At 41.3% G+C, this 26,743-nt stretch overlaps 1 protein-coding gene across 2 annotated transcripts in view; it reads left to right on the forward strand.

The window, feature by feature from the left end:
• Positions 1 to 26,743, forward strand: part of sgcd (sarcoglycan, delta (dystrophin-associated glycoprotein)) — a 428,494-nt gene that overhangs the window by 204,743 nt on the left and 197,008 nt on the right. The gene's annotated exons all lie outside the window — the stretch shown is intronic.

The raw sequence follows: 26,743 nt of genomic DNA on the forward strand, positions 1-26,743 counted from the left end.
CGAATACAACAAGGCTTTTATTCATGACTTTGCTGATCTATTAGGATCTGTTCTGTTTAAATATGACTGTGTTCTTATCACCTGTGATTTTAATATTCATATCTGTTGTAAGGATGATCCATTAGCCAAAGACTTTCTTGCTCTAACTGACTCTCTTAACCTTGTTCAGTGTCTAAATGAACCAACCCACTTTAAAGGCCACACCCTTGATCTGTTTTTTTCATATGGCCTGGACGTTTATATTAAGACCATTGACAATGCTGGGATCTCTGATCATTTCCCAGTTATTTTTGATGTTGATTTATACAATACAGGACTGCACCCTGGGGGCCTCCGACGCCCTATGCGCATAATTAATTCTGAAACTGTGACTAGTTTATCTGTGGTGTTCCTTAATTCTGCACCCACTATTACTGATTGTCCCATACCTCATACAGTTGATGACTTTGCTAATTCTTTGCTATCCACATGCTCCTCTATCCTTGACGTTGTAGCACCTATTAAAATGAAATGTCCTCGAACCGCTTCCCGACATTGGTTAAACGACTCTACACGTGCCCTACGACGTGTGTGTCACCGAGCCGAGAGGAGGTGGAAAAAAGATAAGCTCCAGGTATCCTTTGATATCTTACGAACTATCCGCCTGAGGTTTCACAATGCTGCTAAAATGGCTAAAGTGGCTTTCTTTTTTGATTTTATTGAGACTAATGGCCATAATCCTCGAAAGCTGTTTAAAATTTTTAATTCAGTGGTCAATCCCTGTCATGAAATGCCGACGGTGTCTTCACCGGCTCTCTGTGAACAATTTTTAAATTACTTCACAGATAAAATTTTATCTCTCAAGTCTTCACACCCTTTAGTTGTGAGCCCTGCTTTCACCCCAGGATGTTTGTCAACCTTTCATCAGTTTGAGCTGGTGTCACTTACTGCCCTTAAGCAAATAGCTGAACAGCTGAAAAATACAAATTCTGTATATGATATTCTCCCGTCACGCATTATCAAGGATGGGTTTGATGGAACTGGGCCCAGTACTTTAACTCTAATGAATTCTTCATTGCTTTCCGGCCATGTTCCGTCAGCCTTTAAATGCCGTAGTGCAGCCTATTCTCAAAAAAAGGAGCCTCGATCATAATGACTTTGTGAACTACAGGCCGATTTCCAAACTCGTTCCTGTCCAAAATCTCGGAGGAGATAGTTCTCTCGCAACTCCAGGCCTATCTGGATGCGAACAACATCAGTGATAAATTTCAGTCTGGCTTTAAACCACGTCATAGCCCTGAAACAGCTCTGCTGAAAGTCCTTAATGATCGTCTCCTAATTGCCAATTCAGGTCATTCTACGGTCTTAGTCTTACTGGACTTGTCCTCAGCCTTTGATATGGTGGACCATAATATTCTACTAGCGAGGATACAGTTGGCATTAGAGGTGATGCTCTTAACTGGTTTAAATCCCATCTTTCGAACAGGTCCTCCTCTGTCACTCTGGGTACCTATTCTTCCTCTTTTGCATCCTTCTGCTGTGGCGTGCCTCAAGGCTCTGTTTTGGGCCCAATGTTATTCTCACTCTATATGCTACCTCTAGGCTTAATCTTTGAAAAATGCAACATGTCATTTCATTGCTATGCTGATGATATACAATTTTATTTTCAGCTAACTGACGATGTTGCTCTGTCACTGCACTGCTTCCTAGAGTGCATGAGAGAAGTCAAAGAATGGCTTTTGGGCAACTCTCTTATCTTAAAAGAAATGAAAACCGAAATTGTGGTGTTTGACAGTCATTTCCCCCGGGGCCAACTAGTTGATACCTCTGGATCCCTCGCCACTTTTCTCTCTGACACTGTTAGTAATCTAGGAGTGCTGCTGGACAGCTCTCTCAAATTTGACAAACAAGTGTCCTCTGTAGTCAAATCTAGCTTCTACCAATTGCGTCTTATTTCGAAGGCTAAGCATTACGTACCACATAAGGATCTTGAAAAGCTTATTCATGCCTTTTGATAGATTAGATTACTGTAATTCCCTTTACTTTGGTCTCCATGCTGCTCTTCTCCATAGATTACAGCTTGTCCAAAATGCTGCGGCACGCCTTCTGACTGGTACCGGAAGGTTTGCCTCTATTACCCCTGTCCTTGCTGATTTTTTGCACTGGCTCCCCATCAAATACCGCATCGAATTTAAAATATAGCTGCTTACCTTCAAAATTCTAAGTAATACAGCACCTAGCTATCTCGCCGAACTTCTTAGATCATACATCCCTGGGAGAGCCCTCAGATCATCGGACCAGTTACTCTTGGTACAGCCTAGATCTCGGCTTGAGACCAGAGGTGACCGTGCGTTTGCCCTGGTTGCACTTAACCTGTGGAACAACCTTCCCATTGCTATTCGCGCATCTGACTCCATCCAATTATTTAAATCTTGATTAAAAACTCACTTATTTAATCTTTCTTTCCCGGTTAGATAACGCCTGTATTTTATACTCGATTCAAATTTTATCTTTCTATATATCTTCTTCTACTTAAAACCTGTCTGTTTTTAGCAAGTTTGATTTGATATTCACTTTTATTCTTGTGTAATTAGTGCCATTGACCTGTTAGCATATTCAGTACTTTGTTAATGGTCTTATATTATTCATGTTTTAACCTGCTGTTTTATGTGAAGCACTTTGGTATACCGTTGGTTTTTAAATGTGCTGTATAAATAAAGTTGTATTGTATTGAATTGTATGTACAAAATGCTGGTTATATGTTATCTTCATATTCATTTTCTTTATTTAGACACATCCCTTAAAGTTCCTTTATTGCATGCAGCGTCTTATTAAATTGACTGTGTGTAATTAAAATTGTGATTGTTGGAAATCTAAACATGGTTAGTGTTATAAAGTAATCAACTGAATACAAAAAAAGAAAAATGAAATGCATTTGCTAAATGTGCTTTTACAAAGGCATACTAAATGAAAAGACATTGATACCACCATCAAACAAGGTGCCCGTGACTCACAGCACAAGGTAGAGAAAAAAACACCAACAAAACAAACAGATCACTCATTAAAAGCACAAAATAACATAAAACAAAGTGGAAATTGAAGTCATTTTTCTGTACAGCTGAGCCAAAGCAATTTTTTTTTTTTATGTTTTGGACTCCTTCATGGTCTTCAGCTGTCAGTAGCCAGTTGTATCTATTGAAAGCAGCTAACAATGAAGCAGGAATGGATAAGAGCGTTTTTGTTTCTCAGAAAATAAGTCGTAGCACTCATATTACAAATAACGGCATTCGTGAGTCGTCCCAAGTAACGACTAAACTATAATCCTGTAAATGACATGAGTGGCGGCCTCAGGTTAAAGAGGTTAATGACTGAAGGAAGGAAAGCTGCCGAGTGCAGAGATTGTGGGGAGTGACGGTAGACCCTGAATTAATTATGTTTTCTTTCTCTGTGCTGACATTTCTGAATAAGAATGACTAATTACCACGTCCTAATCCACAAACACTGTTTTCACTGCAAAACAAACTTTCACACAGCAGGATGGCAGGAACCATGTGCTTGTTAAGTGGAAACGTATTGACCCTGTTTCAGGGTTCCGGCTTCCACTGCTTTGGCTGACACTCACGTCTTTTCAGCTTCCCGCCGTTCTGTATTCCTTTTTTATTTGTGCAGGCTTTTTTATTTTTTTTATTAGCACCCTTGTGGTTTCTGAGAGTGATGCAGGAGGACGACACGGTGCTGAGGTCTGCGGCTCGAGTGACAGATGGGAGTTCCGTGTTCAGGTGTGTACAGCCTCCGTGTTCAGGTGTGTACAGGCTCCGTGTTCAGGTGTGCGCAGCCTCCGTGTTCAGGTGTGTGCAGGCTCCGTGTTCAGGTGTGTGCAGGCTCCGTGTTCAGGTGTGTGCAGCCTCCGTGTTCAGGTGTGTGCAGGCTCCGTGTTCAGGTGTGTGCAGCCTCCGTGTTCAGGTGTGTGCAGGCTCCGTGTTCAGGTGTGTGCAGGCTCCGTGTTCAGGTGTGTGCAGCCTCCGTGTTCAGGTGTGTGCAGGCTCCGTGTTCAGGTGTGTGCAGGCTCCGTGTTCAGGTGTGTGCAGCCTCCGTGTTCAGGTGTGTGCAGCCTCCGTGTTCAGGTGTGTGCAGCCTCCGTGTTCAGGTGTGTGCAGCCTCCGTGTTCAGGTGTGTGCAGGCTCAGTGTTCAGGTGTGTGCAGGCTCAGTGTTCAGGTGTGTGCAGGCTCAGTGTTCAGGTGTGTGCAGGCATCCTTTGCACCAAAACATAAATGTTTTAAAAATGATTCACTGTCAGGCAAACTAAGATTTCACTGTGAAGACTGAGCTGAGACTCATATTTGTTTGGAACACACTCATCACTAAAGTTCTCAGACAAGTTGTTGCTGCAGTGTCTTCCTGCAAAACGCTGCCATTCGACTGCCAGCTGGACATCACCTGTACTCCAATCTACCCACTGACCCTCACTGCGAACTCACCCTAAAAGTTCTGAAAGACATTGCTTGTGCACCACCTTTGAGTCTGAGGCCATGGGCATGTTATTAATGAGTTATTTCTCTACATGAAGAAGTTTAAGTATCTTAGGGTTAAGTAGCTGAGTGGGAGATTGGCAGGCGGATGGATGCATGGCCTGCAGTGATGCATGCCGGCCTCCTGTTCTACAAACAGAGGTATGATGCTAACATAAAGCCAGGAGCAAGAGACCCTCAAACCTATAAAACTTTAGCTCCTGTGTTTTGTGTTTGTGGCTGCAGCGTTTGCTTGAAAATTACATTTTAATAATTGATTTCCTTTGATACTGGGAGCACAGTTTAAAAAGTTAAACAACTTCCCAGAGTTTCTTTCACCGTTCACCGTGTAACACCTAAGGTTCAAACGCAGCCCCGGTCTCCCTCTGACATTCTGCATTTCACACACCTGGACTGTTTGCTGTGAGGGGGAAAAAATTAATGTAGCTCAAAGAAATTAGAACAATAAATGTTTCTCCTGCTGTTTAACAACCGTTTCCTGTTGGCACTAGTCTGGCAGTGCGTGGCTCTGCTGCGGAACATTGTGTTTTGTAATGAGGAAATTTGTGGAAAATCTAGCCAAGGGCAAAATGCTCAGGAAGAAAAATGACAGTCAAGGTAACAGCAGATTCCTCACGCTCCTGTGTGCATCTTCTTGCCCTTGCTGTTGAAGCTTTCAGTGTCTTGTTGCATTTTCTCCACAAAATCACAGAAACATTTCAAATGCCTTCAGCTTTCAGCTTTGAATGTAACCAGACAGCAGCCAGATAAGTGGATTTCTGCGGTCGAGTCAGATTCGAATTTCGTGCTTTTTTTTTTTTTACATGTTCCTACCTGTCTTTCCAACCCTTTTTTCCCCCTCGTTTAGACGAACCGTGACAATTGTTAGTGTCACTTTGCTTTATGCAAAGGTTCCTCAAAGTCACAATATTCTGGTAGTTGCAGGCGGCTGCTGTTTGTTTAGTCTGGCAGCAGCTTTCAGATTGAGAAGTTCCGCCGGTCACTTTGTAAGTGCTTTCTTTATTGGTTGCCCTTGGCTGGAACACACTTGGTATGCATGTTGCACATGATTAAAAGCCTTTTCTCATGCTCATGACCTAAGCTGTGCTGAAGAATTGTGACCCTTATTTATCAAGCCAAGATGAATAAGAAAAGTGGAGAAAAAAGTGAAATGCAAAACCAGCCCCAACGGTAAAACCAGCAGGCTGGAATAGTGCAGATTCCCCCTGTCCTCATTCTGACCCTTGGAGGTGGGGACTCCACAGGCCTTTAAATGTGTTTTTGTAGCATCAGGATCCAAAATATTAGCGGCAGATTCTTTAGGTCCCCAAACACACTTGGTGAAAATGTAATTTACCCGTAAAGCTAATAATGTTCCAGCAGGAAACTGCAACCAAGTGTCTTTCACATTGCTGCGTAGGAACTTTGCCGACTCTTCTTTTCAGAATTCCTTTAATTTAAGGTCATGCAGAAGCAGCTCCACGGGATTTTAGTCCAGACATCTACATCTTGGGGATCATCAAGATGTTTTTTGACAAATGTGAGACGAGCCTTTGTGTTCTTTATGCTCGGCATTTTTGTCCCGTCTCTTTCTTATTGTTGGATCATGAACTCTGACCTAACTGACCTAAGTGAGGCCTGCAGTTCTTTAGATGTTGTTCTGGTTCTTTTACAATCTCCCGCATGAGTCGTCAATGTACTCTTTGAGTATTTCGGTAGAACAGCCTCTCCTGGGAAGGTTCACACCAGTTCCAAGTTTTCTCCATGTGTAGATAACGATCTCACTGTGGTTCACTGGAGTCCCAAAGCCTTAAAAATGTCTTTGTAGCCCTTCCAGACTGATAGATGTTAGTGGCATCTTTGTTAATCATCTGTTCTTGAATCTCTTTAGATGGTGGATCGAGCTTTTAGCCTACTTTTGGGTCTGGCTAGCAAAATTGAACTCAGCTCTCCAAATAATGTGTTTAATCACAGTTAATTCATGACCCGGATGAGTCCTTGTGGGCAATTACTTTTCCACACTGCTTTTGTTTCCCTTAATGAATGAAATCATAATTAAAACTACACTTTGTATTTCCCCAGGTTATCTTTGTCTAATATTAAGATTTGTTGCATAATCTGAAACAGGCAACTGAGTAAAAAACATGCAAAAAATTTGAAATCAAGAAGGAATCTTGTACTTTTTCACAGCATAAAAGTCAGGACCCCAAAGAAAATGGCCTGGAGCATCACAGGGTTGCCTTCTGCTCGTGTTGCATCTTGCTGTCATCGCTGGTAAATGGTGTGCATGCAGAAAACAGGACAGCCAAGTAAGATTGTGCGTGCTTGCTGAAAATATCCCAAAAGACCTGCACTTTTGGACTCACCTGTAACACTTGATGCTCTGCACATTTACAGATTTACGACACATCCATGTCAAAAACTGGCTGTTTGCTTGTTGCCTACATACCCCACTCACTCAGTCTCTATTGACTTTGTCTTTGCTTGAAGAGTGCATACAGTACTCATTTTATTCTTTGAATTTGTCGACTAATATGTATATTTGTATATTAATAGTAGAACAAATGATATAAAATAAAAGTGAAATTACGACCAGCCTGGCAGTTCTTGCAGCTTTATAGTCTCTGTTAGCGCTTACAGCACATTTACTGTATGTTCACTCTAACTTGTTTTTCGTGCACCGAGCATTTGTTTCCTGGGGGAAAACACTCCGATAAATCCAGTGTAAGCAAGCCGCCTTCCAACACCAACAGTTAGATAAACTGAATACCTGGGAATAGAAAGTGGAACATTTATTTAGCCTCTAAATAGCCAGACATTTATCTCAGGGGTCATTGGAGAATAAACCAAAGACAATGAACCTTTATTGAGTGGACAAACACAAGATTTCAAATGAATGATAATGTTGTTTGTTTCATGCATAAAAGCCGCTCGGGGTTTGGTAGCATGCTAGTCCGAATAATGTGTCGCAGTTTATTTTGCAGTTCACTAATGAGACATAACAGGCCATCCCTTAGTCTAATCTGATACAAACATGTTCTCTATTAGCTGTAAACATGCACAGTCATACCCTAATTAGACACCTTGATCATAAATTATGGTGTAATTATGGTCTGGAGCAAGAGTTATCGAACTTAGCCTTTATAATAGTGAGAAAGACATAGAGATCAGAGAAAAATACACTTATTGGGCTTTTATTGACTTGATTTAACTACATTTATTTGTAGCTTGTAGATACTTGTAACACTGTAATGTCCACTTTGTTTTCCACCCTGAGATCTGCATTCGACTTCTTCAGAGCTACTATTACAATAAGTTCATCTAATTGCCAATAACCAAAATATTTTTTTAATAATGGCAAAGGGGGAAGATACAAACACTGGAACATTGCACAACAAGTTTTAAAGTAAACTTCTTTTGTGCCCGAGCTACACTCTTGTGGAAGTCTAATTAGTGTCTAATAGTAGACGTAAGCATTCAGAGTCCTGGCGGATTTCCTACAGTAATTTTCTGGTGATATTAGGCTAATGTGGTTGGACAGTGTCATAACCTGTACAGGGGTAGAGTCTCAAATCCACAGGACTCCAAACAACATGCAGGCTACGAGGGACAGGACCTCATGACCTGATGAGGTTTGACTTCAGATTAGTACATTTTTTATCTAATGAGACACAAATAACCTTGTGATAAATCAAAACTACTGCTAAGTCTAGTAACTCCCTATACTAATCCACTACCGTAATCCCAATCTTAGAGAGGGAGCACTGATTCAACCCTTTTGGAAACCAGTTTATTGACTTCTTAAAGCCGGATTGTCAGCTTGTTTCCTGAAGTGCCAAGCAGTGGTGTTTGGTGCCAAAAAATGCTCACAGATCGATACAGCTGTTGAAACACAATAAGGAGTTTTGATGGTGTGAATGTGCTGCTGCTTGGTGATGACATTTCCTGCATACGGTTTTTGTTGTATTGCTAAATATTTCACCTAAAACTGGCAGTTTATGCTGCTGTATTTTGTCTGTTTTCACAGTTTGGGAGACTTTTATTTCATAACCATTATCTCATCCTCTGCGCTTCTCTCAGAGGCCCTAGAATGCAATCTGTCATCCAGCAGTGACAGTCACACCCCACAAAGACGGTCTCTTCGTTTCTGACTCAGTGAACCCACGGCATCGGTGCCAAGCGACGCTAAACACTGCACCATTTTTCATGCCTCTTCCTGTCCCATTCTCCTCCGTCAGAGTGTTAGCTCATCAGAGAAGCCCCGTCTGCTGCCTGCCAAAACCATCATCTACATCGCCGCACTCCAGCGGAAACACAATCACTGCTTTCTATGGAAAACCAAAGGCCAGCGTATAATAGGAGCAATATGTTTCCCTGCTGTCTGGATGGGGGCGACTGGGAAGATGAGGGTGGTGTGTGAGAAGGAGAAATTCAGTGAATGTAGCAGGATGAGATGGACTGATGTTGTGCTTTCAACTGCGACTTTCAGATCTCCTTTTGAATGCAAAAATAGTTGGACATCCATAATGTTAATTTAAGGGGCACCTACTTTGTTTTTCTTTAGTATCTTTTTATACATAGTTTACAGAGTTTGTACAATTTTGAAAGTCAACATTTGTTGTGACCACCTTTATTCCTCAGCATCTTTAACCTTCTTTAGATTTCTTTAAGCAGGAATAGTTCTCCAGGATTCTTGAAGGACATCTAAAGCTCTTCTTTGGATGTTTGCTGCCTTTTGTTCTGTTCTCTGTCAAAGTGATGTCACACTTTTTCAGTATTGTCAGTGTCTGGGCTCTGGTGAGGCCCATCTATGATTCATATAAATCTATGGCATTTTCATAGATTCAGCTGAAGAAAGGAGAGCAAATAATGACAGGCTGGTAGACACAACACTGGTTCATTCCTCAAGTTAGACTCATGACTCATAGGTCAGTGTCGAATGGTTTAACAAACAGTAGAGCATTCCTCTGAAAATGGTCTGGTCCAAGACCAGGACTGAAAAAATTAGAAAACCATGATGCAACAGGGATTTTTTAAGTTTTCTTGAGCGATCCCCGTTGCTTAAGACCACTTAAATAAATTACAGGAAAGCAAAACAGCAGGGAATTAGTGCTGGCTCAAGACTTTTGGACATTACTGTATGTAGAAGTAATCCCTGTAAGCCAAACATCAGGCTTCAGGCTGCTGCTCCCACAGTTTCGTCTACTGTTGTATCTGGTTGAAGTCAACAAGAGGGCATTTCCTTAGCAACAAACCTGAGCAAAGTGAGATAAGGCAGATATGCCCCAACATCCATCTCCATCTGCCTTCAGTGTTTACTTAGGACTAATGTAAAGGCTTTATAAGATAGCCAAAAATGGTTTTAAGCTAGTCTCACTCCCAACTCACAGACTGACACTTCACATCATAATGCACTGAGTACCACTTTTTGCATAATCTTTCAATATGTATGTAAATCCAGGAGCTCAACATTGAAAAGTATGAAGCATAATGTTTGTCTTTTAAGCCAAACTGTGATTTATGCTTTCATCTTCCCTGCCTAACAAATCCTGGCAAGCAGGCTGGTCAGTACCAACCTAAACTGAGGCGCAAAGAAGAAAAGTGCTCCCAGACAGAATTCAAACAATTCTTCTTGAGGAAGGTCACGTGATTGTGTCCTGAAGTGGACCTTTGTAGGTTTTTGTTGTTCTCCATGGTGGAAACTGAAGAGAAACTGGTTAAACTGGTATCCCTGTGCCTCAGGAAACCCGGAATACCCTCAGTGTGTTGGCTTTTTTTCCCTGCTGTACAGGAAAGCTCTTTAGGAAGTCAGTAGATTTGTTTTTGTAGAGCGAGTGAAGCAGGTGTTCCCACAAGCACCTGGTTCTGTCAGCATCAGCCAGGTGAGGGGCATCCAATGAGAAAAAAGCATGTCTTTAAGAGAGAAACCTTATATAGGCAGGATCGAGAACTCCCTATTTCAGAGGATGAACTTGGGCTCTGCATGTAGTTTACGATAAATAAGGACGATTTTTAAATATGAATCATGTGAAGCGACTAGAAGGAAAATAAAAGAGTAAAAATTAGCACAAGGGTCAAATTGGATGAGTTTCATCAATGCACTCAAAGCAGACTTTTTACATGTTTTGCTTTTAGAGAGAGGTTGACTCAATATTTTATGTAGTACAAACATCACCTGTGAAGACGAAGTAAAAGTCCCGTCTTTTTAGAGTGTTTGTTGTTGTCACCTGAAAACAGAGTGGTGCTTTGTTCTTTTGTTCAATTCGAAAAAGCTACTTAGGTTAATACTCGCCTTTTTATAAGCAGTATTTTGGTTTCCATTTCTAAAAAGCCTTTTCCTTCAGTCCCCATCTGCTCTTTCTCCAATAACCTTGTTTCAGTTGCTTCAGTATGTTTCTTTATTAAAGATGGTGGTAAACTGGGGACACTGAAAGCTCATATGGTCACTGCTGGACCACTTGTTGACAACTCAACTGGCAAATGAAATCAAGGTCAGTTGTTTTGAAATTTAAGACAGTCCTGTAAAAGTTTAAGCACCTGTTACACTTTACTGCTGATGATTAAATACAGAAAACATAAAGGACAAAAGGGGGTGAACAGCCTGCACGTGTCATATAATGCTTAGATCCAAGCTTGTGGTCGACATTAACAGGAAAAAGCATCTGGACTGGATTCAAAGGAGCTGTCAGAGAGTCTGTTCTTGGTCATTTTTAGTGCTCTGTGACATCCAGAGGTGAACTTTGTTTTTTCAGAATGTGCAGTTTTCTCACACGTGGAGTCTTGATCAGCATAAGGTAACACTGTGGAGAGCAGCTGTCTGTCATACTGACAGACTCTGCTCACTAAGAGGCAGCGATGCCTCTTAGTTATCCTTGTTAGCATCACTGTCACCTGTAGCTCATATCTTAATTATCTGGAAGCCTGTGCTGCACTGTACCTCACACCTTAATAAGCACCTTCTCCCAGATTTCCACTCCTTGGCCACCGTGCCATCGGATTACTTCCTACCACCGTTAAAGCTTCGTCTTTGTTGACCAGAAACAGCTTCTATTACAAGCTAACCAGATGGCTGGAGCCTGCAGTGGCACAGTGATCATTAACCTGCTGGGCTTCTCTCTATGTACCTTGTCTCGCTTAATTCTAATCTCCTCTCTTGACTCCCGCATGTCAAAACTTCCCCAGGCTATCAAACTCTGAGGCACCATAGGGCAAAGCAGGCGAGAGCTGTCTGTACAGGTTAGTCAGCTCACGAGGGCCGTGCACTGAAGCACGTTTAATTAACTTTGTTATGGGCTGTGTACATTTAGCTCTTTGAATTACTTACTGCATTGAGAATGCTACTGAACCCTTGATTTTAGTCTGATGTTGGCTTGATAAACATAAAACAATACTAATATAAAACTGGCGAACCTGACTGTGCAAAGACTCGCAAATTACTCACTAAGTGCCAGTGAAACTGTGAAATGTGCAACGTTGACTGGAAATGGAAACAATTCTCCTTAAAAGTAAAGTAAGTAAAAGTTGGGACTTTTGAAATGTGCTGAGCTATTCAGCACAACTTTTTATACAAGTTTCACTAATGCTCTAAGAGTAGGGGTGGGTTTAAAAAATTGATTTCCCAATTCAAATCAATTTTCGTTTGAATACCGTGATATTGAGTCATTAAATCCTGAATCAATTTTTAAGTATAAATGCATTTTGCCAGAATCGCAGGTTAAAGCTCACAAAACAATTTCAACAACCACCAAAAAGCTAAAACAGCGAACGAGAGCAGCTACACGGATTCATGTAAACACAAAGCGCGGATCGTTCACACAGCCACGCTGTCGGTGCAGAAAGCCGACATCTCACAGATTCTGATGCTGCAGGTTTTGTCACTCAGACCAAAATTCACTGAACCAGCAGCCAACGAGGATCCAAACTACACTTCACGTTTGATAAACATCATCATGAGTTTTCTCTTACTTTTGCTGTTTTGCTTCCACCACAATAAAATCACACTTCATGCACAACTCTTTCTTTCCGTGTCCTTCAACACCAGTTTTCCATCTCAAATCTCTGTTCTCTGCATTATCTGTTGTTTACAGCGCTGTCGGCTGCTGTTTTTTTTTTTTTTTTTCCCAAAAAATGATCTCCGACAAGAAAGCCTCATTTCTGCTGTTCAATACCGAAGAAATTTAAACTTTTTAAAATGATACCAAGTTGCAAAACACTTAGTTGTGTTTCTAATAAAACCTCTGTAACTTTGCTCTGCTTCACTTCAGCAGCATCAGGTAATGTTCATACGTTGATTCATGGTTTTCTTCCGTTTTTGTTCTACTGCAGAATATTTTTAAGGTTATATCTGCTATAAAAAAATCTCCTTCATGTTTTTATTTGTTTTAGCCTCAGTTACTTTGACACAAAGGCATCTGCTGTGATGCTTACACCTCTGATGAAGTCTAAGTGTCATCGTTGTTTTTATACATGGATATATGGATATGTACTGATACATTATCAGAATTATAAAAGTTCTGTCTGAGTCAAAATTGAATCAAATCAATTATAGAAACTGAAGTCGATACCCAGCCCTATCTAAGAGCAAATGGCAGTTGTTTACAGGCGAGTCAGCACATTCCATGCAAAATCAGGGCAACAATGGTAACCTAATACCAGCCATACAAATCAAACCCTCTCTGCAGCTAATTTTACCTAGCAGCAGCATCTTCAGCATCCTCCTGCAAACTGATCGAACAATACATTTTGCTCCTGCAGCACAGACTAGGCTCTACATGTGTGTGACTGAGGTCCAAGTTCAAGTAGAAAACGTCTTGATGCATGCCCAGGTAAATCCCCAAAGTTTGATTCTGTCTCAGCTGACTGCGGGGAAACCAAACAACCTTTGCAAAGCGGATGGCACAACAAGAAGAGCTACCTCGTCAGGCCAGGGCTCTGCCGTCTATTCACACCTACAGGCCAGTGGACACTCTTTCAAAGATGAGGATGTACACATCTTGGACAGGGAGGAACGCTGGTTTGAGGGCGGAGTCAAGGAGGCCATTTACGTGAAAAGGGAAAGACCATCTCTGAATCGAGGAGAGGGGGGGCCCAAGGGTACATCTGTCACCATCTTACAATGCTGTGATTGCAGCCATTCCCCAACTCACTGTGAATGGTACTCATGGCCATTGATCAGTGGTTGTTGATCAATGAATTTGCACTGGGCTGGTTTCAGTCATTATGCAAATGCACTGTTTATAAGATTGGGGAAACCTGCAGTCAGCTGAGACTGAAGAAGTCACTTGGATGATGATAAAACGTTTCTCCCACAAAACGCTACGTCCAGATGAACAGAATCAACTTTTGGGGATTCAAGTAGAAAAGGTGAAATTTAGCAGAAAACTTGCAAATACAGCAGTCAGTGTCAGCACACGCCTGCAATTTAAAGTGCTCACGCTCCAAATAATGCAAATTTAACGTGTTAATAGAATTTTAATAGGTGATTTTTTTTTTTAAATAAACTGATATGATTGTAATGAAGAGAAAGTTAGATATTGATACCAAAACAGTTAAAGCTGAGTATTATAACAGGGAAATCAGCTGGGTCATTTTTGGAGCCAGCCTCAAGAGCACATTGATGCAACAGCAGTTTTAGCTCCATTTATTTTTTTAACCTCAGAATTTGCCAGTAGTAACAAAAAAAAAAAAAAGCTGGGTCTAAATTTTTTAAATTGAAGTTGAAAGACTTTAAGGGGAAAAGTGAAGTTCAGTCAGAGTGTTTAAGAAATAAAAATCTTTGAGGGCTCTAAATGCCAAGTTCAAAGAGTCGGGTCTTCATCCTTTTGTTGCTTAAATCTGGAAAGTGTCCCAGTGTTTACTGAGCTTTGAGTGCTACCTGAATGTGTATAGGTCAGGGTCAAGGTCAAATTTATTTATATAGCACATTTCCAGACAGATGATGCTGCACAAAGAAAATCTAAAAATGCCATTAAAAAGAAACAATGTAAAACAATAATAACATTATAAAACAATTACAGGACAATAAAAGAATTAAAACAATAACTAAGACTGTTAAATAAGACCAAAATGTTTGGGTCATAGTGTGTTAAAAGCCGGGCATAAAAATGTGTCTTTAGAAGGGATTTAAATTGATCAAGTGTTTGTGCAGATCTAATATTTAGGGGAAGACTAATCCAAAGTCTGGGACCTGCCACAGAGAAGGCTCTATCACCACAAGATTTGAGATTAGACCGCAGGATGGATAGCATTAATTTTGAGCTAGACCTCATGGTTTTTCCTGGAGCATAAACAGAGAGGAGCTCAGACAGGTGAGAAGGGGCTCAAACATTAAGTGAATTAAAAAGAAAAAGTAAAAGTTTAGCCTAATACTATCAGAGACTAGAATTCAAAGCTCCACCTTAATCAGCCTGCGTTTCATAAGTAAAGGTCGATGACCCCTGAACTAAAGTCTGATGGCTTGGCCTCCAGGAGCAGAGGCTCGTGTTGTAAGAACTCCAGTGTGGATACACTTTCCTGCTCTTAAATTAAAACACCAGTACCAAAGACTTTGAACTCAATTTCACTGCAAAATGTCATTCATGTTCCCCCCAGCCTTGACCTTTAGATGGTTTCCTTCTGTGTTTAGCCTGAAAATCAGTGACACAGAATCCACAGCCTGAAAATGCTTCTGCGATGATCGCAGCTTTTCTGCTAATGTTTATTTAATGAAATAATAGCCTCATATTTACATTAAGCTCACATTTGATTTTTTTTAAATTGGTCCCCAGCTCATCGTGATTTTCAAATTTACACAAATACACAGGGTTATCATGTATTTTAACAGTGGAGATGTCTTCATCCCAGGGTTAAACAATCATGTCTCGTCAGTACGGCTCGGTATCAGTACGGTTGCTCCGTGGGACACTCACGGCATTACCCTTATTATGATTACTGTGCATTTCTGCTTAAAAAGCACATCCAGCAGAAAGGCCATTGTAACTCATTAAAAATGCATGTGGAGAAACTTGACTGTTGCAGCCCTGCAAACGGCACCACGGCCGCCTGTTTTTTGCCCCACAAAGCAGCGTTTTTGCTAGAATAGATAAGAGTGGTTTCTGTCAAGCTATGATAGCAGAAATCCCCCTCTAAGCCATATAAATGACTACAACTGTAACTTTTGAAGAAAAAAATAACAGCGTTGGACAAAGTTGAAGGCAGATGACAGAGCTGGAATGTGACTAGCGTGTATATGTTTGAAATCGGCTGGTGGTGAGTGGCAGTTTCTTTGATTGCTTGTGATTTCACATCGCTCTCGGTGATTTCTGTGAGTTCAGCTCGTCAGATAGAAAAAGATGTGCCTCCTGGCAGAGAGAAACGCTAGAAAGGAGAGGAACACAGCAGACCACCGTGAAACTCAAGCGGAGGAAGATGTATATATACTGTACGCTTTTAATAATAGAGTCATAGGTCAAGTACTGATGAAATACTGTATACAGTTTTTATGGTGCACGGCACAAAGCTGGCCAAAGAAAAGCCTCACATGATAGAAGTAGACACACAAGTTCGAATTTTAAGTCAGGATTACTTAATCGAGAGTTGTCAAGAGTTCAAGATAACTCCGTTTTACTGTAAGATTAAAACTCTGGCAATGGGGTTCTTCCCATGAATAAAGCCTTGATTGATTGATTGATACTGTGACCCTTTCTTTGCACCACCTCCAGGTGAGTGTGGCCACGTTCACCAAAACGTGACTTTCAAAATTGGATTAACGGTCATTGATCAGCTGAATGAATCACCGGTGGGTCTTTCAGAAGTTACAGAGTTGCATCAGTGCCAACTTTGACAAAAGTGTGAAGAGAAAAAAAGACTTGAGTCCTGATTAGTACTCAGCATCTCCACTAATGGACAAAAGTACTGAGCCGCCTACACATTACACCAACAGGAGCTGCTCGGCCATGAAACTCCGTACATGAACATCCCAGCGCTAGTTCCTGTGCTGATGTTAATGGCAGAGAGGGTTTGGAGTCAGCAGAGCGTTGTACTTGTGGTCTCAACACTAGTTTTAGGCTTTTCCATTAGGTGATAGTACCTGGTACCAGGTACTTTTTTAGTACCGGAGGCAATCCGAAAATGTGATGTCATCAGTCTGTATCTCACCGATTGGCTAGTTAGTGGCATCACTCGATGACTCCTGAGAGCATCTCCTTCTCAAAAATCAAAACCACCATTTTTCAAACTCAGCACCGAAGGAAAAGGCTTCACAAAAAACAACACTGTGGTCCCCGAGTCTGACAAAAAGCAGCAGGTATACAATCGTATTGACGTCCTCGTTTGTTGTGGTGCTCACATTGCATACAAATAGCATCACCAGACATTCGGCTGCATTACTATAACGACCCCGCCCACATTAGGGTGTACTCCATTGTAATGGTAAACGACTTGAGCTGAGTCACGTCGAGCTGATCCAAATAGGTATTAACCTCTTAAGCCCCAAGCCTAACTGATCTCCTGCCTTTTGCCCCCGTATCAGGGGGCGTTGGGGCTTAAGAGGTTAATGATTCCTACTGATAAAGATCTCCACACATGGTAATTCATACTACAGAATTAAATGACAGAAAAAAATCTTTTTTTTTTCATCTTTTTTCATCTGATGTTGAAAAGCCTGTTTTTTAAAAATGAGTCCACAGCAAAAAGGCGTTTTCTGTGAATTCACAAACTTTCTGCTTTATAATTACAGCAAAGAGATATCAGAGTTTTTTTCTGTAATTTTACACGTTTATTTCTCACAATTTAAGCCCAAAGAGTCGTGCTGATAAATTTCTATCATTTACTACAGGAGCATTTCTTTTATAACATAGAAAAACTGCGATGCTCTGCTGAAATTGCACTTATTTCTCCTGTACTAAGATGCCTCAGAGAATAAACGTCTCGATAAACATCTTTAAACTGACAGGAAGGAGACTTTCACGTGTCCGACCCACCTGAGATCAGATTGGGTTGTATGTGACCCTCAAAGTAAAATGAGTTTAACATCCCTGCCCTAGACTGTACGTAAAAATGCTCTGTACCATTAACCTGCATTAATTCAAAGGGCCAGCAGGGGGCGGCTCTGGTTACAAACACAGACAGTATTAAAAGCTGGTGTAAATTTCGATAGCTGTGGTTGCAAAATGACGTCTAGTTCTACAGAGCAGCTCTGATGCTGCGTTTATGGCTCAGTCACTCATTTTGGGTCACACTGACTAAAGAAGTGGATGATGTAACAGTGGCTCCATCTTTTATACTATCTAAGGTCGCAAAAAGCAGTTTGCATGGAATTCTATGAAAAACAGCCCTGCACTTTGATTTCTGACTTCTGAGTCTTTGAGCTTAGTTGCTAATTTCAAGTGTTATTTAGTGCAGCATGGTAATCGTTTTATACAGCGTGTCATTACGGCTGTTTTCTTGTTTTGAACAACAGTGACTAACTCGAGGCTTCAAAACAACACAACTCCAAAAGCCAAAGACTTTAAAGTGATTGCATCCATCTTTTACTTACATGTTTTGCTGACGTTGATTGAAGGTAGAGATGTAAAACTGCTGTTTCTCCCAGCAAATGTGTGAACATATACAGCGTGGGGTCTTAAAATCCATCTTTTTTGGCAGCTCGTACGCTGCTTTAACCACCGACTGTCATCAGTGGTCTGTTGTTATTAGTTATCATTAATATGACTGTAAATAATTTTTCTAGCCTTTAAGTAGGACAGTTACTATCATCACTCCTGGTTCTCTGCTGTGAGGAGCTTGTTGTGCTATTGTGGGAAGTGAAAGCCAGATATCAACTCTGTGCACCTCTGCATTCACAAAACAATCAATTGTGAGCTTGAGAAGTCTTTTATTGCAGGACTCAGGTCCTGCTTTGTTTATAAAAATAATTGGTTTAGAACCATGAAATATATGGAGCGAGGAATATGAGGTAATGATTTTCATCCCAAATGGAAATATGGATTTAGCTTGAAATAAACAACCTCTTTGGAATCCGGCTCATATAAAATCAAATAGTAAAACTAAAGGCCCAACAAGAGATGTTTATGATGTTTAGTCAATTTTCACATAACATTCCTTTGATTATGGATGCTCAGCCACAGGAATCCTGAGCAAGGATGGTCTTTTTGAGGAATTTCTAAACTGCTAAAGGTGGATATGAAGCAGAAATAACAATCAGACTCACAGCTGGAGGAGGAAAACAAAAGAGTAAACAATTGAGCGTGCAGTCTGATTGGAGTTTGAATTAAATAGCTGTATTTATTCATGATGACATCTGTGACACAATCCATATCCAGCCATTTAGACCGACTCTAAAAACCCCGTCGCTGGGCCAGCCTGGGCTCATAATTGCAGGTTTTCAGACGCAGACAGAAAGAGGCTGGGAATGATCCAGACACTCTGCTGTACGGTGCAGTGCGAGTCACATAAAAACATGATGAAAAACAGCCTTCATTATGTATCGCTATGGGAACAATGTACAGAGATGAATCTGGACGGACACACGGACAGAGATTTGGGCGAAACTTGACAGACGCGTGAACGATGGACAAAGAAGGCTGAGAGCAGCGTGTGACATGGCCTCTCGTCTGAGCTCGCACAAACACGTCGGCGAGGCCGTTCTCTCATCCATATACACAGAGGAGGATTTATGAAGTGACAGGAAAAGGAACTGAACACACAGATTGGTTTATTTGTTATTCAGATGTTTCTCGGAGGCAGGAGTAATCTAATTGGATGAATTAAACATGAAAAAGGTGGAGCCTGGAGCACAGGGTTTTTAGCTAAGCAGCCGCTGACTGAGCCACATTGTGAGGGGAAAACTTGCAGGGGGGATGTGGGGAAGTTCTGCAGTTTATGTGCAGCAATGTTGGGCAGTGCAAAAGGGCTTTTCTTTCTTTTTTTTTGTTATGCAGAGAATGTTTCAGTGGTGGGGACCCATAGTAAACATGGCTCCTATGGGCCAGAAGCTCTTTCTGCAGCAGTGCTGTGCACAAGTGCTTTCTGCGCCCCACATGGACATTTTCACTCGTCTGCACTCCTTAGTAGCTCAAGCATTGTAAACCATTGTTATTTGTATTGTTAAACAGTTAAAATTCTTACAAAAATGTTACAAAAAAATTAATTAGTTGATGATGGATATTTTAGAAGCAAAAGACACAGTAAAACATCATGAAGACATTTCAGTACACATGAAACTATTTCATGAGCAGATTCCTTTCCTGGGATTTTAAACCGCACTCAAACCTTGCCTCAGGTGAGCACACGATGGTTGAGCTGTAACCTGTTGGCCCCTGTGATGGGAAAGACTCATGCCTTTTTTCACACCTTCGCTCATGTAATGACTCGCATGATCAAAGGGGTGTAACGACCACCGGGATGATCTCCCCGGGGCACAGGCCCCACTAGGAGTTTGTAACCTGGGACTCTTCACCGGAAGCCTCTTGGATGTGATGCAAAACATCTTAAAAAGTTGAAGTTCAACCTCTCTTCAAGTTCTTAAGACTACCATGACCTGGATAATTGAGAGCCTACACAGGCCCATTCCCATACAGTGCTATGGACCATCATTACTGCTGAAAGCTGAGCTCATTTCAGGTATTTTTGTAGCGGCTGTCCTCACAGGACCACTTATCTCTAAAAAGCTGCTGTTAATGAGTTTGGGAAAGCAAGAATACATCTTGACCTTTAAAGCAGTAATATTAATATTAAATCACAGATTTAATTAAAGGCTTGAGTGGTGTGTGATATGTTTAACTGTCAATGTTTACAGCAGGATTAAACTTTGAATGAAAAATGTGTGATGGCAAAACAGCTGATTCAACTTCGCACCAACCAACCAAGTGAAAGTGCTGGCTGAGATTCTTTAGACTGGATATGACATCATCTCTCTCCGTGGTCAAGGCTTTCCTTGCTAATGTGCTAAAAGAGTTATTGAAAACTTTTTCTCATTGAACTCCATCGTCTCCACATCACACATGTTGGCCAAAGTGATAAGTAACAGAAAACTCATCTATCACTGGTAGATATGTTTCCACACTCAGGATGGCTTGTAGCTGATCTCAGAGCAGCAAAAGCAGAGTCATTGCCTCTCGCTAAATTCCCATCAGGCTTCCTTTGAAGGCTAAAGGTTTGTCCACAAAAGTCTTTGTTAACAGATGGACACATCAGTGAAATGGAGACACACTACAGTTTCCAGTGGGATCCAAGCCAAGCACGTCTTCCAGCAACTATAGTCCATTGCAGCCACAAGATGGCAGCGATATAAAGGATACAAACAGGCAAGAAGTTTTATGGCACTTTCACTTCTGCACGTTTTAATTTTTGTCTATTTTTAGGTGTCTTGCTTGTCCTGATGGAGCATCACCGGGCTACAGTCCCGTCTAAACACTCAGTTTATCACCTTTGTCTAGACTTGTACCTGTATGAAGCTTCTGATGGGGGATAATGCTAATATGCTCATCGCAGACATGCAGCTCTGGTAGCAGGTGGCTGTAAGTACAGGCTGTTTAAACCTTCTGTTTACAAGGGGCAAAAACAGCTTTTGGTCAAACTGCTGGCTTGCACCAAGACCCAGCAAGTTAAATACAAATTGTGTTTGGACAGTGAATGATGCAAAACAACTTGAGTAGAGTGCAAGAATAAAAAATATTGAGTTGGAAATGAGCAGAATAGGTCCCATTTGGAGAGATTTGTGAACTCGGGGAGGTACTGGTTAAACTGGGATTGTTGTTGCTAAAGAGTTGATCGATAGATTCAGACAGATGCTAAAATATAAACTGTGCTGTGATTTCTGATCAAAGCAGTTATGTAACATCAAACAGTGCTGTCTGCTTTAACCCAGAAATGAAATGATCCTGCATGTGCCTGAATCAAAGGTACCCAACTTAAACTACATTTGTCATTTATCTGTTCTTTCTGTCTCGACAAATACATCTAAAATAATTCATTTTATGTGTTGTTAGAGCATCTAAACTATTCCCACACATAGTTATTCATGTGTTCAGTTATGTCAAAGATGTTTTTGTTTCATTGTTTCATTTCTTTCACTCTTTATTTATTCATTAGTTGTTACCACAGCAACAGCCACTCTTCCTGGGGTCCACACTGGAAAACAGTACAAAACATTCAAATATCATCCTGCAGTAAATTACAGAGACACGTATGCCAGGAAACAAACTGCAAGCAATTCAAAACAGTCTACAGTGTATGTGACAGATGCATAAAAATACCTAATACCATATCATCAGTCCTTGCAGACGAAACGTCAGAGCAAAAAGTTTTTATTTTGCTTTTTAGAACTTTTCATTTTAACCTAAAAACAGTGACAGTTTGTTCCAGTTTGACTCTGTCCTGTACATCCGTTTTCTTTAGAGCCGGTTTTAGGTGAGTATAATGTGAAATGTTCCATAACAGTATGTCTCGTGTCACGACGGGGCGATCAGCAGACACAAACACACGGCTGTTTTGTTGCTTTTTTTATGGTTGTGTAACGCATCGGCAATAGTCAAGTGTTTTTCTTTACCAGCAGCTACCTTAAGTGCTTCGATTGCTCAGTCGGAGCAGTAATGCACAACCTACCTACCAGTCCATTTACCCTTTACTCACAACTTTTACTTTCCTTTATTTACTCAGTGCACAAATGGACCATAGACAACATGAAGCATGGATGCAGTGATGCCATGTTTCTTAAAGCCAGAAGAATGAGTGCTATGTCATCAGCAAACACAGTTGAACCTGGTTAACAAACCGCATTCATGAACTACTTTGTGCATACAAATATAGGCTAATTAGTTCAAAGTTACAGGCAAATAAAATACTGGCATTTCACTCAGCACAACTGAAGCACAAGCTGCAGTAGGTTAGGGTGCTGGGGTTCTTCTTCACTCACTTGGTGCTTATGCACCACTCTGCATTTAATCATTAGTTATTATTAATCTCTGGCTCTCTTCCACACCGTGTCTTTGTCCTGTCTCCTTCCCCTCACCCCCAACCAGTTGCAGTAGATGGCCCCGCCCCTCCCTGAGCCCGGTTCTGCTGGAGGTTTCTTCCTGTTAAAAGGGAGTTTTTCCTTCCCACAAACACCAAGTGCTTGTTCGAGGGTTGTCTGATTATTGGAGTTTACTCTGCATTATTGTAGTTTGCTTGTGAAAGCACTGATAGCACGATTATGGCAGAGAGTCTGTGCTCCTGTTATGAAGGAGGAATCTGCAAAGATTTCACTCCCTTCTGGAGCGAGCCCCTTGTGGCATCTAAGGGAACTGCAGTTTGTGGCCCTTCAACTTTGGTTTCATTATCAGTCTCTTGGAATTGATGTTTTCAATCAATTAACAGAAAACTAAATTCAGTTATGACATTATTGATCATTTAGTTTATCCTCCAGTGCTCTCTGGCAGCACTGTGCTTACTAAAACGTATTAGCTGTGACTACAAATAAGCAGGTCTTTTCACATGTTTCTTCCACAAATGGCCTCCACCTTCATCCTCGTCACTCTGGCACGCTTTGTTCCTGACTAATCTGGCTTTGAGTAGTTGAAGTTTTCACGGTATGCTCTGATAAAAACACTGCTGTAGCTGTAGAGAGCTTGTTGTCGTGCTTTCCAGACCCAGGTTCTAGTGGCTTGAACTGGATCAAGTAACACAGTTTCATTATATCAGGATAAAAACCTCAAGATCTCAATTTCAAGAGTCCAAACAAGCTAACATAGACGAGCCCAGTGAATTTGAGTAATTACACGTAAAAGACCCCCGCACACTCCTGATGAAGGTTTGCCTATTGAATGTCTACAGGCTGAAATGTTGTGTTTCTGATATATTAAGACGGAGGTAAAAGGGCAGCATACAGGGCTCATGTCCTCCTGCCTATGTGCACTTCCTCCCACGCTTCGTCTGAAAGAAGCCGAAGGAGTGCGTGAGCCGTTAAAGTCGAGAATAATTACTACACTGGTCCTTCACATGCACTCAGAGGGAGGTGATGAGAGGAATAACTTTATAAACCGCTGCCAGCGTGCCGAGTGTGAATCCACAAGAAGTTCAAGTCTCCTGAAAAGTGTGTATTTTCTACACAACTATGAAAATTTACCAACAACACTTTTCAAGAGGGTTTGATGCCATCTTAGACATGATGAATAATCTGGTCTAGCTGAAAATTGGCTTCATATGCTTTCATCCTTTTTTGGACTCAGATTTATAATCTGAGACTTCAGCTCCGCCCACTGACATTTATCTGAAAGACTTCATCTTCTTCTCTGCTTCCACATCAGCTCTGCAGCATGTACCGACTCCATCTATCGCTCCGCTATCTCCTCCATTGCCTCTTTTAAACTCTTCTTTAAAAATCTGTCTGTGTATGAGATCCTCGCCTCCCCTGCGGCTTTGCCTACGCTGCATCTTCATTATTAGACGGAGCTTCACTGTGTTCCTCCTCTCTTCACCACAAGCCTATTAGGGATTTCCCATTTTATTTATTGATTAATACATCATCAAGTGGAGCTCCGGCAGCAGCCAAGGGACAATAGTGAGGTTCCCCTGCTTTCTGCAGCCTTCATCCCAGCTGCCCACTTAAGATTCTGGACTTGTCTTGCCTGTTAGACAATGATTGCTATTATTCTTTTCTTTCTAGGCAGCGCTTCTAAGAGAGGGTGGCTGCGTTCTCGCCGTGGCTTATGTGAGAATTAAAGGGGAAAAGACAAATATATATATATATAGATATAGATATCAGAATGAGAAATGTAGAAATTACCAGGCTTACAAATGTGAATTTGGAGTGCGGATGTGTTTGGAGCTTAACCTTCTTCATGGGCATATAAAAGGATTTTTAACCTCTTTTAATAATAAAAGCACCTTGCATTTTCTTATCAAAGGCGCAGTACTGTGAAGCTGCTGGATGTAACATCAAAGCATGAAGTATTCCCCTAACCTACAAAATCAGTCTCACCACAAACAAGCAGGCAAAGAGAATGGGATCAGTGTGGCTGTGAGGAGAGGGAGGACGAGGGGCGAAAAGAAAGTGGAGCTTTGTAGGAGAAGCTTTGTGAGGCTTTTTCCTCCCTCGCTGTCAGGCCACAGAACATTAAAGTGGAGGAGAGGAATTTGCATTCTCTAAATCACTCGCTCTTGAACTCACATGGTGAGTCTTGCGCGCGCACGCTCCCCTCTCGGTCTCGAGTCGCTGAAACTTGGGCAGCTGTGATGTTTCAATCCAAAATAAAAGAGAAAAGAATATGAATGCACATGAGTAACTACAACAAACAGGCTCATAAATTGAAGTGTGCAGAAGCTACAGCCACCAAAAGGCAGTGCCAAAAATATTATTAGCTTCACGGAGAGAGAACAATTTGCACTACACCAGTGCTTATCGTGACCTCCCTTTGCCTCTGAAACTGGAGTGCTTCTCCCAGAAACACTCGCCACGGTTGTAAAGTGGATTTCAACTTTCTCTGTGTCTTCTGTCTCCTAACACAGTCTGATGTGAGATGATGTTGAGATGAGCGTGGACCGTATGTCTGTCATGGGAAGTTCATTATGACCCTGAACATATGTATGGGCTTGTTATCTTGCTGCAAAATTAATTTGAAATTCATTCCTGATGTTACAACTATCACAAATATGTCTGAGTAAAATGGAACAGCAGCACAAGCAGCACGTTCTGACCTGCTGTCACACTCAGTGTCACACTGCAGCGCAGTGCGCACGCCTGTAGCACTGCTGTGCAACATGAGACAGAGTTCAATCTGAAGGAGACGCAATGAGACAGCAGGCAAAAGGGCCGCTAAGGGTCGCAGAATGTGTTACTGCTGCAAATGAATCTGTGGTGAAGAGTTCTGCAGATGAGACAATTTGCCTCACAGCCAAGAGTGCTGGAAGTCAGGGGGTCAAGGGGCTATTTGCCCCTCCACTTTTTAGCTCTGTCTTTTTAGCTTAGCTTGTGTCAGTTTGAGCTTTTTTTACGATTTTGCTTCAAAATCTTTCCACATTTTTAGAACTCTGTCAGTGAGTGTGACTCACCAATTAGCAGCAGTGACTCAGGCTGTAATTGATTGGATTTTGAAACTTCAACTAATAGCAAGTTTATTTTTGGCCCACCGACATCTGACATGACACTGGAGACTCCAGTAGAAAAATGTAAATTTGCAAAATGGAGTTAATTTGAACCAAATAAAGAAAGAAAAGAACCGTGCACAATTATGGTTTTGTCCAGCGCCTTGTTCTGACATCCTGTGTGAGTCGCATGACCTGGCCTCAAGCTGAGCATTTCACCATCACCATCCTGGTGTTTTGGAACTGGACACGAGTGCAGATCCGACTGAGAAGCCAAGGGACGCTGAACACTTTTAGTTTAACTACTTGTGAGTTATAAAGTTTAACAACTTTTAACTGTTTTACTCTCCATTTTTATTCTAATGAGGACTGTAATTAAAAAAAATCCATAATGTTTTACTGAATAAGACCTGAAACTAATAAATGAGACCAAGAACTCATCAGGTCATCAAAGCTGAGGTCATAGATTAAGGTCGCCATGTTTGGATAGATTTCTATGTCCTCCTGAGGCCTTCCCTGTTTTTCATTAGAACGAATGGCTTTCTCCTGATCATACAGGCTTATTTGTTTTAGACCTACAAGCTATCTTTTATATAACTATATATATTCAGTCTATTGGCGGCAAGATCCACTGAGGCTGCTGGTCGGCTCAGTCCTGACTGTCTCAGGTTTTCTCCAAGTACTCGGGTGTCTTCCTTTAGTGTAAAGTACACTGGTGGTGACCCACCTATAGCTTGGTGTCAGCTGGGCTGTATTCCAGTGTCCTAGCAATCAGATAAGAAAGCAGTTTGGGTGGATGCATGGATGTAGTTCTATGTAATAATACAATAATTCATTCAGTACTTTGGAAAAGGGATTACTGTGCTCTAGGATGGAGTGCTGGGTGTTTTTCACATTTTTCTGACACTTATTTTACCTTCTAATTGTAGATAAAGTACATAATAACAGAAAAATTATAATAAGCACTTAATTAATTAGACTAATTAAATAAATGGATCAAATATCTGCAGTTACCTTAGGCTTGAACACAAGTGTGTTAGTGTGTAAGAAATCTGAGAAACCTCTTCTGGCTTCCTGTGCAGATATCCAGACCAACACTTCCTGCTCCGTGTATTGTTCATTATTTATGAACGTTGATCTTTTTTTTTAAGCGTAACTACAAGTTAAATTGTTACCAGATGAAAGCTGATACGTTAGAGTTCCGAGTCCTCTG

The sequence above is a fragment of the Perissodus microlepis genome, chromosome 10, assembly GCF_051167445.1.
Source record: "Perissodus microlepis isolate ML-2025 ecotype Zambia chromosome 10, ASM5116744v1, whole genome shotgun sequence".
Lineage (NCBI taxonomy): Eukaryota > Metazoa > Chordata > Actinopteri > Cichliformes > Cichlidae > Perissodus > Perissodus microlepis.